Raw genomic sequence first — 8,144 nt, 5'->3', positions numbered from 1 at the left:
AATTTAATTTAATTTAATTTAATTTAATTTAATTTAATTTAATTTAATTTAATTTAATTTAATTTAATTTAATTTAATTTAATTTAATTTAATTTAATTTAATTTAATTTAATTTAATTTAATTTAATTTAATTTAATTTAATTTAATTTAATTTAATTTAATTTAATTTAATTTAATTTAATTTAATTTAATTTAATTTAATTTAATTTAATTTAATTTAATTTAATTTAATTTAATTTAATTTAATTTAATTTAATTTAATTTAATTTAATTTAATTTAATTTAATTTAATTTAATTTAATTTAATTTAATTTAATTTAATTTAATTTAATTTAATTTAATTTAATTTAATTTAATTTAATTTAATTTAATTTAATTTAATTTAATTTAATTTAATTTAATTTAATTTAATTTAATTTAATTTAATTTAATTTAATTTAATTTAATTTAATTTAATTTAATTTAATTTAATTTAATTTAATTTAATTTAATTTAATTTAATTTAATTTAATTTAATTTAATTTAATTTAATTTAATTTAATTTAATTTAATTTAATTTAATTTAATTTAATTTAATTTAATTTAATTTAATTTAATTTAATTTAATTTAATTTAATTTAATTTAATTTAATTTAATTTAATTTAATTTAATTTAATTTAATTTAATTTAATTTAATTTAATTTAATTTAATTTAATTTAATTTAATTTAATTTAATTTAATTTAATTTAATTTAATTTAATTTAATTTAATTTAATTTAATTTAATTTAATTTAATTTAATTTAATTTAATTTAATTTAATTTAATTTAATTTAATTTAATTTAATTTAATTTAATTTAATTTCCAATACGTGTCCAATATGGTCTGAATCGGTCCATAGTTTGATACAGCACCCATATATATTGATCTCCCGATTTTGCTTCTTGAGGCCCCACTAAGCGCAATTCTTATCCGAGTGGACTGAAATATTACACAATGACTTCTGCAATGTTCAGCATTCATTTATGGGCCGAATCGGACTATAACTTGATATAGCTGCAATGACATGGCAGTTCTTATTCATTATTCTTTGTTTGTGTTAAGGGAGATACCTTGCAAAGAACTCGACAAATGCGATCCATGGCAGCCCGGACGAACTTAGCACGCTTATACTTGTTAATTTTTTTGAATTTAATTTTATATGAACCCCGAATTCATTTCCCTGACCCTCGTATACGTATACAAAAAGAGCAATGCAAAAAGTCTAAAGAACCAATGCCCCATAAGTTCTGCCTAGTAAAAGATGCCAGCCGGCATTAATGATGGCTTTGTTAGTTGAAATAACTTCACCGAGTAGTTCCACTTATGGCAACTTTATGTGGATAGTAATCAATGGGTAAGAGAAAAACGTTGAGGGTGGTGGTGGTGGTCAAGAAATAAGCTGATCGTACACTACACAACAAATCAGCTTACAAGACACATACATGCCTTAGACTCCCCCTAAAGTACCACACTAAGGAGCAGGAATATTTAATGTCGAAACTTGGCAGGAGGATGATACCACACAACACTTGGACTTCATGCTGTTAGCTGAAGTGAAGGCATAGAGAGTCAAATAGTCAACTAAGATGCAGCAGCCTCAACGTCATTATCGTGGCCACTATGCTCATCATTAACCTCATGTTCGACAGCTGCTTACATGCATTGTTTTTTCCCTACTGTCATCCTGTACTGCTGCTCAATGGGGCAGAGAGGCTTCCAAGGATCGTATAATGCCACAACAAGATGGGCTATTCTTTGCTAGGCTCTTAGCCTTATGGCCATGGAAAATTTTTTGTATTCTTTGCTGCTTGGTTCTTGGCAGAAAAAAAAACCCAAATATGGCATTAGGGAGGTCAGCAGTTCATGTTGCATGTTTAGCCAGTCATGTCATGTTGTCTCACTGAATCTTAGTGCCAACATCTCTCAAAGACTCTGCGGTGGCTACCATGCCAATGTCTTCGCCTTCATTGTCTTTGGGCACTTTTGTCGCTTCAACTTCATTAGCGCCTGACATGAATCTCTTAATCACTGTCATCGATCGCCTATTGGTAAAGGTGATGCCGTCGTGGTGGCGTTGTAGCTCCTGCCCGGCGCTGCCGCTATGGGGTGGGTGATGACAATGATGTCGATGGTGTCAGTTGCGTTCCTTCTCCTATCTTGTTTTGGGCTACCTATCTTACCTTCCTCCAAGAGGCACTTTGGCTCTAGTCAGACACACTAGAAACGATGCGAAGCAACTCCAGTGTCGTGTTGCCAAGGCGTGGTAATCATTCATTAGTTGCTAATTAATTACACATTGTGTTGTCTTGTGTTGTGTTGTGTTTTGTTGCCACCAAATGGCACCTCTCTATCTGGCTTTTGGCCACAGTCTTGCTGTCTATGGCCAAAGTGATGATCGTGGGTGTTGGCACTGTGTTGAGCGTTTAAGCTACGTCGCAATTAACAAATGTTCAAATTAGTAAGTTGTCAGCGGCAATGTTGCCTTAAGAAATTTCTGGCTGTGGCAAATTTCAAATATGCAAAAACCAATGTGGAGAAACGAAATCCTTGCCCAGCTTTTTGGCGGGCAATCTTTCAAACGTTGCAATATTTCTCTCAAGACAAATCAAAGTAATTTTCTCGAAAGGAGTATCCTGTACTCCTTCCTTCCTCATTGTCCTTACTTGCAGTCTCCTATGACTCACTATAGTTGATTTAAATACGCATTTGTTTCTTTGGTTTAATTGATTTACAGCCTCAATAGCCTGCGGTTAGTTAAGGTGTTTGGTTTATTTTTGAAAGCTGTTGCCAAACCGCACCCAGTATTACTATCAAAAGCTTTTAGAGCACGATTTCCACACAAAACGATTTCAATTTTTCTTTAATCTGCAAAAAAAAAAAAGAAAACCCAAAAAATTACATGTGTTTTTATATCTGACGCGTAATTTATGAAGAACTATTAAAAACTAAATCATGTCCTAGTCGTAGATGTTTGGTCGATGTAAAACACAAGAATAATGTAAAACATTTACATGCTGCTGCAAATGGGGAAATCCGGCAAAAAAACCGCAATTCAATAAATAAAGCCGAAAATTAAGCACACAAAAAAAATTAACGAAATCGAATCACACCACACCTTGCAGAATTTGAAAATGTGAGCAATCCAATGAAACGGTAGTCAGTGCTCTGCACGGCAACTAACTTACCCCCCACCATCCCTGCCTGGCAATAGCAAACGCATGTATTTTGACCAAGATGACAAGATAGGGGCCTAAATCAAGTCACTAAACAACACAAACAGCTGGACATATTACAAGCTCTTTTGGTCACCATAGCGCGACCATTCATAATCTGCGTGTAATTCCAGCAGTATAAGTGGGACAACACTCCGCAAAAACAAAAACAAAAAAAGAAACACAAAATACTCTTTGTAAGCTCCACATTGTCATGCCTAGCTGGACACTGGAGATGGCGTCACCCTACATTGGTAAGATCACTCGCATGATAGACAGCCAGGAAGGTGGTGCTGGCGACAAGGTGGTGTTTGGGCAAAAGATTGAAGTCGCCACAAATGCTTAGCGCCCCGTCATTCTCTAATCTTGCTACAGCAAAGCAACACACAGCCGCTGATTGCTGTCTAACTGACTAACTGCTGCCTGCCCCTTTGGAGGCTCAAAACACTTGTGCCGCTTAAAGAAACAAAAATAAACCAACGCCAGCACAAGAAACGTGTAGACACGTCACCAGCCATCACATGGAACATACTGAAATTTTATATGAAAATAATGGTGGCACTTTAATTACCACTCCAAGCGCCAGCTAAAAAAGATTGCCATAGCTAAGAAGAGGAAGAACATGGCACATTTATAACAGAACTAGGCCAAGCATTTTGAATAAATAGATTTTGAGGGATAATGTCGACCAAATTCAGAATTTCCAAGAAATTCTAAAATCCCTTAAAATTTGATTTTTCTGTTTAACTATGAGCACGGGATAACTATGAGCACCACACAGGCTGAAACTTTGAGCTCCGACTTGTGTGGTGTCCATCGTTATCACGAGAAGCTTAGCTGAAAGCTACCGGGTCCACAGTGGAAAGCTCTGTTTTTATGCGAAGTAGCTGCAAATGCGGTCACGGGCAGTCAGCGATTTACGAGAGGAGAGTCTCAGTGAGGAGTCAGGTGGCACTGGCTCTTAATTAAATACTGAGTGCCAATGATACTCGAGATGACAAGGCGCCTTCTAATAACCAATGGCCAACATCAGCGTCTGTTCCCAGGTTAGGGGCGGCTGGAGTCGAGCGTCGGAAACCTGAAGCAAGCGGCTCTCCACAATAAGGGATATATGTGCAATCCCACAAAACCCATGCGATTGGGGCGCTGGGTCAGTAAAGCGCCCCCGAAAAACTATGAGAACTACTATGAGAAACAAAGGAATAGTATAAATGGGCCCCCCGAAAACGCCTTGTACAACCGGGCAGATAAAGAAAATGGAGAAAGTTGGGAACCACAACTTTGAGATAGTCAGAAACTTTATCTACCTCGGCACCGCCGTTACCGAAACGAATGACACCAGTTTTGAGATAAAGCAAAGAATAATACTGACAAACCGATGCTACTTTGGATTAAGTAAGCAGTTAAGAAACAAGCCACCTCTCGGCAGTCGAAGATTACTCTATACAAGACACTGATACTACCCGTGCTGTTATATGGTTCTGAGGCATGGATACTTGTGGAAGCAGACGAGGCAGTGTTTAAAGTATTTGAGAGAAATATTCTTCGTAAAATAAGCGTTAATAGAGAATACAGGCGTCGTATGACCCATGAGCTGTATGACGACGACAGCATAGTTACACGTATCCAAATACAACGGCTGCGTCGGCTAGGTCATGTTGTCAGAATGGATGAAGAAGCTCTAGCAAAGAAGTCTTTTGAAGGCGAACACGGTGGTACATGCAAGCCGGGACGACCAAAAGCCCGATGGAAAAATCAACCGGTGGGAGAGAGATTATAAAATGGGCGCAGAAGATCGAAGCGCTTGGAATGTTATTCCAGGTTTGGATAGTGGAACAAACTTTCTGTCATAGCCAATTAAAGTAAGTAAAGTTAAAAATACTTTCAGAAAAAAAAACAAGTAAAAAGGCATTAAGTTCGCCCGGGCCGAACTTTGGATACCCACCACCTCGGGTATATATGTAGACCACCTTTCGCCAAATTTGGTAAAAAAATACATACCTTATGCCTCATTGCAGCTATATCGAAATATATTCCGATTTGGACCAAATACTATTTAGAACAAGTCATTGTTCAATTATGTATAACAAAATATTGGCCTTTTTAGTAGCTATATCTAAAAATAAACCGATCTGAACCATATACGATACGGATATCGAAAAGCCTAACATAAGTCAATGAGTCAAATTTCAGAGAAATCGGATTATAAATGAGCCTTTTATGGGGCCAAGACTTTAAATCGAGATATCGGTTTATATGGCAGCTATATCCAAATATGGACCGATCTGAGCCAAATTGAAAAAGAATGTCGAAGATCCTAGCTCAACTCACTCTCCCAAATTTCGGCAAAATCGGACAATAAATGCTCCTTTTATGGGCCCAAGACCTTAAATCAAGAGATCGGTCTATATGGCACCTATATCCAAATCTAAACCGATCTGAACCAAATTGAAGAAGAATGTCGAAGGGCCTAGCACAACTCACTCTCCCAAATTTCGGCAAAATCGGACAATAAATGTGCCTTTTATGGGCCCAAGCCCTTAAATCAAGAGATCGGTCTATATGGCACCTATATCCAAATCTAAACCGATCTGAGCCAAATTGAAGAAGAATGTTGAAAGGCCCAACACAACTCACTGTAACAAATTTCGGCAAAATCGGGCAATAAATGCGCGTTTTATGGGCCCAAAACCATATATCGAGAGATCGGTCTATATGGCAGCTGTATCCATATCTGGACCGATCTGTGCCATATTACAGAAGTATGTCGAGGGGCCTAACACATCTCACTGTCCCACATTTCGTAGATATCGGACAAAAAATGCGCCTTTTATGGGCCCAAAACCTTAAATCGAGAGATCGGTCTATATGGCAGCTATATCCAAATCTGGACCGATCTGTGCCATATTGCAGAAGTATGTCGAGGGGCTTAACTTAACTCACTGTCACAAATTTCGGCAAAATCGGACAATAAATGCGTCTTTTATGGGCCCAAGACCTAAAATCGAGAGATCGGTCTATATGGCAGCTATATCCAAATCTGGACCGTTATGATTCAAATTGAATGAAATGGAATTAAATGGAATGTTGAAGGGCCTTACATAACTCACTGCTACAAATGGGCTCTTTTATGGGCTCAAAACCTTAAATCGAGAAGTCGGTCTATATGGCAGCTATATCCCCAATCCTAACTGACCTGTACTAATAAAAAACCATTTGTGCTACCATTCTAGCGCCTTTATTCACTCTCTCGAAGGTAAGCGTGCTTATGGCAGACAGACCGTCGGACGAATAGACAGACATGGCTAGATCGACTTAAAATGTCATGATGATCAAGAATTTGGGCAACCTTAGACGCATGTGTCGAGGTGTTACAAACAGAATGCCGAAATTAGTATACCCTTCCATCTTATGGAGGAGTATATGAAAATTTCTCGAAATTGTGCAAAATGCGTAAAATGCACTAAAATAAATAAAGTGAATTAAATGAAATAAATTCCAGTCCAAAGGACCGATCGCCGCGAGAATAAGATTGCACATATTAAGCATCATAGGCGCTCTGTGAGACTCTCCGCTCTATACCGCTGATTATCCGCGAATGCCGTTTTAACTACTCCGTATGGAACATTCCACTATCCGCAACCTGTGGACGCGCCCGCTAGCTCGCAGCTAAGCTTCTCGTCTCAGCAGTGAACACCACACAGATTGGACCTCAATATTCCTGTCTGTGTGGTGCTTACAGCTATCCCGTGCCAGGCTGTTATACGAGTTCAATATTTTAGCAGATTTTGTAGTTGAAACAGCAGATTTCGTTAGTCAAAATAGCTGGCGGAAATGTTTCATTAAACGTCAGCACTTTGCTTGCTGAAACAGCAGTCATATCTGCGTTTCCATTTTCAGCAGACAAACATTTTTGCTATTTTGAATTAGAAATTTCGATGAGTGTATCATTTTAACAAAAATTTCTTTGACACTTGTCTTTCGATGTCAATATTGAAAATTTTTGGCCATGAACATTCCACTAAGGAACAGGAGCAAACTTCTCACATATCAATGAGAGCAGTCCGATTCAAGTTTTAGGCTCAAGCCGAGTCCGAATGGCGTGCCACAGTGCGACACCTCTTTGGAGAGAAGTTCTACATGGCATAGTACCTCACAAATGCTGCCAGCATTAGAAAACCACCGCTGAACGTTTTTTCTGATTGCCTCGCCAGGATTTGAACCCGGTCGTTCAGCGTCATAGGCGGACATGCTAACCTCTGCACTACGGTGGTCTCCTTTCCATATCAGAATCTGATATTCATTGCAAAATTTCGGTATAGAAATTTTTGCCGAAATAATAGTTCAATGGAAAATTTCTTTAAAATTTGAGTTTCCCAGAAAACATTGGCCAATATAGATTTTCTTAGAAACTAGCACTTGGCAATCCTCTATTGCTCGCTAGTCTCTTACACATTTGTCCGCCAGTCCATCTACCAACTTTTCAAAATGAACTCAAAAGCTAGAAGGAGTTGCTGCGACGGCTGTCGTTGTTGCCGTCATATGTGTTTTCCACTTTTATTCTTGCTGTTAATTTTCAAAGTTGACGAAAATTAGTTGGCCATTTAAGAGACAGAAGTCTATGTGATATGACTTGCATTAAATAATTTTACCATGAGTAACTCCGGCTCAGCTATATGAGTACAAGCAGTGGGTATTTTGGCTTTTCCCAGTATGAATTGTGATTTTGCCATGCCGTTTGTTTTTTGTTTTTTGTTTTTCATTTTTTGCTGTGAATTTATTAATTTATGATTATTGTTGTTGTTGTTTGAGGCTGCTGCATTTGTTTCTGCCTTTTGGTTTGTTATTGCCACATGTTGCTAATATGTCAAAACTTGACTTTAAAATTATAAAGTCAGACACAAGCATT

Source organism: Stomoxys calcitrans, chromosome 1 (genome assembly GCF_963082655.1).
Source record: "Stomoxys calcitrans chromosome 1, idStoCalc2.1, whole genome shotgun sequence".
Classification (NCBI taxonomy): domain Eukaryota; kingdom Metazoa; phylum Arthropoda; class Insecta; order Diptera; family Muscidae; genus Stomoxys; species Stomoxys calcitrans.
The sequence above is the reverse complement of the archived record's forward strand: the minus strand, read 5'-3'. Positions refer to the sequence as shown.